The following is an 8,145-nucleotide window of genomic DNA, read 5'->3' on the forward strand; positions in this document are numbered from 1 at the left end:
TCCTAGGCCAAGGTGCTGCTGGACCCGTGGGATCTGTGCTGCCTGGAGACTCTGCTCCCTGAGGAGGGAAGAACTCCCTGCAAGGTTATTTCCCTGTGCACCTTTACCCTGCCTGCAGCCCGTTTACCACGGAGCTGCATCACATGGTTTCTTATCTACCTTGACAGAGGCAAGGCTGTAATTTGTCTACTAGCAGCGCCCTGCAAAAGATGCCCTGCCCAGGAGAGCCAGGCAGAGCCAACCACTCCTGGCTGGGCCAGGCTTGGAGTGGAGACCCGTGCTCAGCTCCCAGCTCCATCCATCCAGGTCTCCCAGGGTTTCAGAGACAACTCCCTGCCCAGAACCTGTTCTACCAGCTGAGCGCTCAACCAGTCAACAACTCCTCCAGCCCTGGTGGAGGAGGTAAATTACCCTGGGCTGAGTGGGAGGAGGCTGGCTCCCGGGGATCCAAAACAGTCATTAAAACACCTCCACCTGGGAGCAGTCCAGCCCTTTCCAAAGAGCAGGGGAGGCTGCTCTGCTCCTTTCAGGCTTTTCTGGGGGTCTTGGATTGAGCCATCGCAGCCTCCTCATCACTCTGAGCAGCACAGAGCACTTGTGAGGTCTCAGAGAAGTTGGCTCATGGGGAAGGGGGGGGTGTCCAGTTCTTGGGTGCTGAAGTCCTGTGCCTGGGGGGGGGATGTGGGACCAGGTTTGTCCCACACCTGGACTCAGTCCATCAAACCTATCATCCCCCCTGAGCTGGCCCCGAGAACCCCTGTCCCTGCCACCCAGACAGGGCAACCCCCTCATTCAAAGGGCAGGTGTGAAGGCAGCACAGGGACTGTCTCACTGGGGGGATGGGGGCACCCAGACACAGCAGACCCTGGTCAAAGTCTGGTTTTCACCTGGGCCCAGCCCTGGCTCCCAGTGTGGCCAGGGCCCCAGTGCTGCCACTGCTGGGGACAGCCAACTCAACAGATACCTCTGGAGAAAGTCATCTGGGACCCCTGAAATATCAACCCAGTCTGATCCTGGCAAGATCCACCTCTCCACCAGCCTGAGGGACTGGTTATAGGGCTGGGCTTGCCACACATACCTCCAGCCCACAGGGGTGTGCCTGGGACCTGAGCAATTAAAGGAACTATTTTAATCAAAGGTTCCTGATTAAAATCCCGTTTCTAAAAGATTGCCCTGTCGAATGAGCCACCAGCTCCAAGCAGGGCTTGTTCTCTGGTTTTCTTTCTTCTTGCAGCCACTGATTTTCTTTCAAGTGTTTTCATACACACAGAAAACGCAGCAAGTTTTGGCAGAAGGAAAATAAAAATTACTTCAATAACCTTGTGAGCATCCTGCTAATTGCTGACAAACTATATATAGCAGTTCAGCACCAGCAAGCTACTATAAAGCAATAAACCTTCCTGACTAATGCCCAGAGAGCACTTTATTTGCAAATAAACTCGTTGCCAAAGGATATCACTGAAACAGAGGAGTTACCAGGGTTTTAAAAAGGATTAGACTGAACATGAACATAGTGAAAGAAAACCCCCAGCTGGGATCTACATGGCAAGGAGATACAAACCCTCATAGTTTGTGATTCCTCTTGTTCTTACCATCATGACAGACTTTCACTGGCTGGGGATCAGGCAGAGGCTCCATGACACTCACCCCTCACACTCTCCTGGTCTTTATTTTCAGCTCAGAGACCTTCTGTGCTGAATGTGGTTTCCTCTTTATGTAAGAACCCTCAGTGGGTTTCTCCTCCAGAGATTTGCCCACTTTCCCTCAAATCAGGAAAATGATAAGAACAAAAAACATCTTTCAGCAAGGAGTTCCCCAGGTCTATTCCTCACTGCTGGAGAAGTTCCCACCTCTCCTTCCATGTGGATGGGGTCCTGCTGAGCTCTTTGGCAGCACAAAGCTTGGATTTCTCATGGTTTCAGATTTTTGCTGCCATAGAACATTTAGCTCATGTTTTCCTGAGGCTCCTCATGTTTTTTTCATGTTTACCATGATCCCAAGGTAAGTGTCACTTCCAAGTAAGCAAAAGCCAGCCCAAAGCCCAACATCTTACATACAAAGCCATTGGGTTTTCCCCTCTGTGTGTCATTTGATACTTCCCCAAACATCTCCTGCCATTTTAACCCCAAATCCCAAGTCCTGCAAGACCCTTCTGAATGTCTGCATCATCAGCCTTCATCTCTGCTGTGCCAAATACACAAGAATTATCAGTAGGGTTTGTTATCTCACTGTTGTTTCCTATCTGCTGATTGATTATTTACCTCTAGTTGGACTTTCTCTCTTAGCTGTGGCTGACCTAAAGTCTTTGCTTCTGGAAATCCAGGAAAACTCTTATCTACCAGGTCATCCTTATCCATAAGGTCCTTGATGCCTTCAGCAAACACCAGTTGTTTTGTGAGACCAGGACTTCCCTTTACAAAAGCACTTCTCACCACCCTGAGGTCACCACCAAAGCCCAGACCCAACTGCAGATCCACCAAGAAGGTGATGAGAGGAGGCAGGGGCACAAGCCCGTGTGGGGAAGGGAGGATGCTCAGGAGAAACCAGACTGAGATCTCCCAGATCTGCCCCATGCACCAGGCTGTGGGATCTGTTGTCCCAGATCTGCAACCAGAGTAGGAACACTCAGTGCTCTCGGGTGGTGCCACAGGACTCTGCTGCTGCCAGGTAGAACCTCTGCTCTCCAGGGACCTGCTCTGCCCCAGGGTTAACTTTCCAGCCATGTCGCAGGCTCTGCCACAAATCTGTGTCTGCCTGAGGAGCTCAGGGAGGCCAGATGCTCATCTGATGCAGATGAGCAGAAGACACCACTTTATACCCGCTAAGGAGCTGGGCAGGTGTCAGCAGGATTTCTTTTCCCTTGGGAACAGTGTCCTGTGCCTCATGCCTATGCAGAGTCTGTTTCTTTGGCTCCAGGGCAGTGGAAAGCTTCCAGTTTCCACAGTGGGCTGTAATTAGGGATTCCTCAACCTCACCCCAGGGCCCAGGGAGGAACTCCCTTTCCCTGCCCCCGTCCCCCAGCATCAGCCAGGACTTGGCTCCTCACTGGGCTCCTCAGCTCATCCCTGGCTGCAGGGAGGGGATGGTCCAGGGCTGTCCTTCCCCAGCTACAATTCCTTTGGCTTTTGGGGTGACATGAGCTGCACTAGGCACAGAGACACCTCTGCTGTGCCCAGAAAGCCAGAAAGCCTCTGAGGTTGATCTGTGTTTGCTTCAACACTGAACAAAACCCAACCCATTGTCCAACCTCCTGGCACCCAGCTGGCAGGGGGCTCTTTATCATTTATCATTTGACTTTTTTAAAACAATAAATGTATTAGACAAACCCTGTTTAGCAATGCCACCCCCGTGCTCCATGGATGCTACAATGTCCTTCAGGTTCCCACCCTCCTCTGCAGATTAACCTCTCATTAGATGGCTCCTGTGATGTCCCAGGTCTGACAATGAAGAACCGTGGACATCCCCCAAAAGTGGTGTCAGTGGAAGCTTTTCAGTTCATGGATGTAAGAAGTGTGACTTGCTGCCAGCAGGGGTCTGGCAGGCTCCAGGGATGCAGAAGGAGGGGGTGAAGGTGACCATTTCTCCCCATTTTATACTGCAGGGGACACACAGGACCCTCAGTGACAATACCAGGAGTGATGGGTGGTTATTCTGTAATCATGCTGAGGCAGCAGGGAAAAATCATAGAATTCCAGACTGGGTTGGGTTAGAAGGGATTTTCAAGATCATCTAGATCCATCCCCTGCATGGGCAGGGACACCTCCCACCAGCCCAGGCTGCTCCCAGCCCCATCCAACCTGCCCTTCAACACTGCCAGGGATGGGGCAGCCACAGCTTCCCTGGGCAACCTGGGCCAGGCTCTCACCACCCTCACACCAAAGAATTCCCTCCTCATCTCCAACCTCAATCTCCCTCTCCCACTTTTCATCCATCCCCCTCATCCCATCCCTCCCTGCCCTTGTCCCAAGTCCCTCCCCAGCTTTCCTGGAGCCCCTTCAGGCACTGGAAGCTGCTCTAAGGTCTCCCTGGAGCCTTCTCTTCTCCAGGCTGAACACCCCAACTCTCCCAGCCTGGCTCCAGAGCAGAGCTGCTCCAGCCCTCCCATTATCTCCATGGCCTCCTCTGAACTTTCTCCCACAGCTCCATGTCTTTCTTGTATTGGGAACCCCAGAACTGGACCCAGCCCTGTAGGAGGGCCTGACCAGTGTGGAGCAGAAGGGAACAGTTCCCTCCCTGGCCCTTGCTGGTCAGGCTGCTGGAGATGCAACCCAGGACGTGGCTGGTTTCTGGGCTGCCAGCACAACTCCAGTTTGTCTCCTGTGGAGCTGCAGCCGTGGGGTTTGACCCTGCACAGTCATGGGGGCTGCAGGGGGTAATGATTAACCTTTACACCAGGGCCTGCAGCCTGACCTTAACCCCTGTCAGGGCAGGGTTCTGCTGTTGTCTTTGGAGGCCATGGGATAAACTTGACCCCTTCTTAGTCAGGGGTTGCCCATCACCATGAACCCTCCTCCCCTTCCCCTCTCTGCAGGTCCAGCCACCAGCTCCAAACACACTCTGGGAAAGTTCTGGGCATAGCTCAGGTGTCTCAGCACAGCCCATTAGCAAGGGGGTCACAGAGCATCCTAGGAAAGGAAATACTATTTTAAAACCAAAGAGGAGGGATGTTTTTGAAAGGCCACGTCAGACCAAGCTCTCTGCAGCTCCCTCATTGCAGTTTTGCCACCACCTGGCCAGTAGAAAATCAATGGGTTGATTACTGGGTTTTATTACTGTCCAATTTAAGTTGCAATTTCTGCAATTCCAGGCTTGCTTTGCTTTGGGGGCTCTCAACTGCAGCAGAGTAACCTGAAGGACAGCAGGGACAGGGCTCAAGCAGACAGGACTGGCTCATGCAGTTCTTCTGCAAATAAATGCAATTTCATCAGCAATTGCTTCAGCATCTGCTTCTCCCCCCAAGAAGAGCCTTCCAAGTCCCTCATTCGGGCTGAATTCTCAGGCCAAAGGGATTTCTGTTGGGTTCACTTCTAATTCAGAGAGAAGAAATTGAGATGTTTGTCACCTGGGAGGGAAGCAACAGTGGGACTGCTGAACTGGCCTAGTGCAAGGGACACCAGGCACACCCTGGGATGAAAGGCTCCACCTGCCCCTTTTCCCAAGGGGACAGCTGGGCTCAGCTGGCCCAGAGCCACGGAAGCAGCTCCAGAGAGGAGGAGGAAGAGAAGACTTGGCTCCCACTCCCCTGGTCCAACCAGGAGAGCCCCAAGCTCTGAGCAGGCAGCTGCATTTTCTCCTCGAGATTCAAGCCCCATAAAGAGCTGGGAGGTTTTCCCTGGTTCTGATAAAACTGAAATCCATAAAGCTTTGCTCTCTCAAGACTGATCAATGTGATTTTCCACCAGAGAAGGTGAAAGCAGGACCTGGTGGCATCATACTGTGAAAAAGCAGAACTTGCAGAGCAAAGAGCTTTGGGGTTGGGTTTTTCTTTCACCCCCCAACATGAGGCAGCCCTGCAAAGCCACTCAGAGCCCCCAGTGGGTACACGTGGGCCCTGAGACCTTGCTGAGCACTGTCCAGCTGGTCCAACCGTGGCTGCAGAGCCCTGCTGGCCAACCCAGGGTTTGCTCTGCTGCAGCTTCTTGTGTCTTGGTGCTCCAGATCTGACCATGAGCTGGGCACGGGCACAGTCTGGCTGCAAAGCATCTGCCAGAGCCTGGTCCCACAGCACCCATCACAGCCTTTCATCTCCCTATTATCCCTCCCTGCCCCACAAAGACCACCCCCCTCTTTGTTTTTTTAATTACCAAATTAACATAATTACAGTGAGCTCGGAGCAACTTTCTCAACCTGGACTTGGCTTGCCATCTTCTGCTCCTGCTCCTGCTCTGAAGTAGGCTCAGCATCTGCCAGAGCCTGGTCCCACAGCACCCATCACAGCCTTTCATCTCCCTATTATCCCTCCCTGCCCCACAAAGACCACCCCCCTCTTTGTTTTTTTAATTACCAAATTAACATAATTACAGTGAGCTCGGAGCAACTTTCTCAACCTGGACTTGGCTTGCCATCTTCTGCTCCTGCTCCTGCTCTGAAGTAGGCTTTGTTTCCCTGAAACCTCTCTTGCCTTTTCCAGCTATACCAGTTGGTCAGGTAACAGTTATTACATCTCCCTGCAGACCTTTCTTCCTCTGCCAGGATCGCAGCCGAGTGTGTGAGTTCCCTCTGGGAACAGCAGGATCCCAAGAGGCTCCCACTGGGCCAGCAGCCTTGGAGGGGTGAGATGGTGGCAAAAACCCTTTGCCTCCAGTGCTGGGGCAGGTTGGGCAGTGGCAACACCCCAGGATCTCACCACACGTCAACTCCAGTCACCTCTGAGAGTGGCCAGTTGGGTTGGCCAAGATGAAGGGGTGAGGACAGTGGGTGGTGGGTCCTGGCACTGCTGAGCTGCAGCTGCTCCAGCAAACCAGGCTTGGAAAGGAAAAGAAAGGGGTGGGAAAGGCTCTGTGTGCTGAGCAACTGCTCTGGTCACTTAGGGGGTGGGCCTGCCCCAGGTAGCAAGGTGCTGGTGGGATGGAGGGTCGGGTGGAAAGGCAAGGGCTGAGCACCTGCCCCTGCTCAGGGAGTGAGTGTGTTTTCCAGCCAACAGCCCCTCTGATCTAACCCTGGCTTTGGGAAGAGTTTTCATGTTGATTGTTAAATTCTCTGTGAAGGAGCTGCTGGGTGCTGAGGCAGCCTGAGTGCTAGACCAGGCTAGAAACTAGTGCTCCCTTCAGTCACCATCTGCCCTAAGCCTCTTTGCACAGGAACAGAAACTTGCAGCTCTGCTGGGTATCCCTGGATTGGCCAGAGGAGGGGACATGATGCCCAGAGCAATCCACCTGTCCTGAGGGCTTGGAGCCCAAACCCACCTCCCCTTAGTGGCTCTCCTGGAATTGTTCTGCTGGCCTCTGAGCCACCCGAGTCTGCCACGAGTTCCTGCAAGAGCCAGCTGCATGGGGACATCTTCTCCTGTCCCTTTTTCTGGGGAGACAGCCTGTTGGAGACCATGCACTTTTTGGTGCCATTTCCTTCCCCCTGCCTGGGGACCTGCACTTTGCTCCCAGTTTGCAGGATTTTCTGTGCTTTACCAGCTCACAACAGGGACAGGGGGGGCTGCAGAACCCACCAGTGGCACATGTTTGAAACCACAGCTACTGCCATTCCTCTGGATATCCTGGGGATATAGACAAGGCACTGCTACCACCTCTAAGAGCAACCAGTGGGAGCTGAGCCTGAGCATCTCCTGCAGTCCAACCAGGTAGAAGACCCAATTTGGTGTGAATTCTCCCCAGTTCTTTCCTGCAGCCCTGCTCTGGGATGAGCTGACATATTCCCAGTCACTTGCACTCAACCAGATGCAGTTTCATAGATTCATTGAAGAGTTTTGGTTGGAAAAGACCTTTAAGATCATCAGGTCCAACCATTATCCCAGCCCTGCCAAGGCCACCACTGCCCCGTGTCCCTCAGCATCATCCCCAGGGCTTTGAAACCCCTCCAGGGATGGGGACTCCCCCCCTGCCCTGGGCAGCCTGGGCCAGGGTCTGACAACCCTTTCCAGGAAAAAATTGTTCCAAGATCCAATCTCAACCTTCCCTGGGCAACTTGAGGCCGTTTCCTCTCGTTCTATGACTTGGAATTGACAGAGCTCAACCCATCACACAAAGCTCTGAAGGCTTTTCTAAGGCAGAGGAACAGGAGGGGTGGGGGAGCCAGCAGAATGCCATCTCCACACCAAGACCCAAATCCTGTTGCTTTGGGGGCTGGGGCAGGGCTGGAGCCCAGTGATGGCTGCTGTGGTGGGAAGGGAGGGGTGGGCCCTGTGGCCAGGGGGCCTTGGCAGGGCTTGTGGGGACACCAGGGAGCAGCCTGGGGGCTGGAAGAGGTGATCCTAAAGCAAGTCTGGTTCCAGGGCATGTTTCTGGCCTGAGTCCCAGCATGGGGACACTGCAGGGTGGCAGAAAAGGGATGGAGTGTCCTCTCCATGGGGCTGTGGACCAGCACCTGCCCCTGGGCCAATGGCCCCACAGTGACGAGCCCACACGCTGCCCAGGGAACCATCCTTTAATGCAGTGGGGGTACATCTGTGCCCACCGGGGGGGGGGAGCAGTG

Source organism: Chaetura pelagica, unplaced genomic scaffold, assembly GCF_000747805.2.
Source record: "Chaetura pelagica isolate M959 unplaced genomic scaffold, ChaPel_1.0 scaffold470, whole genome shotgun sequence".
In the NCBI taxonomy this organism is placed as follows: Eukaryota; Metazoa; Chordata; class Aves; order Apodiformes; family Apodidae; genus Chaetura; species Chaetura pelagica.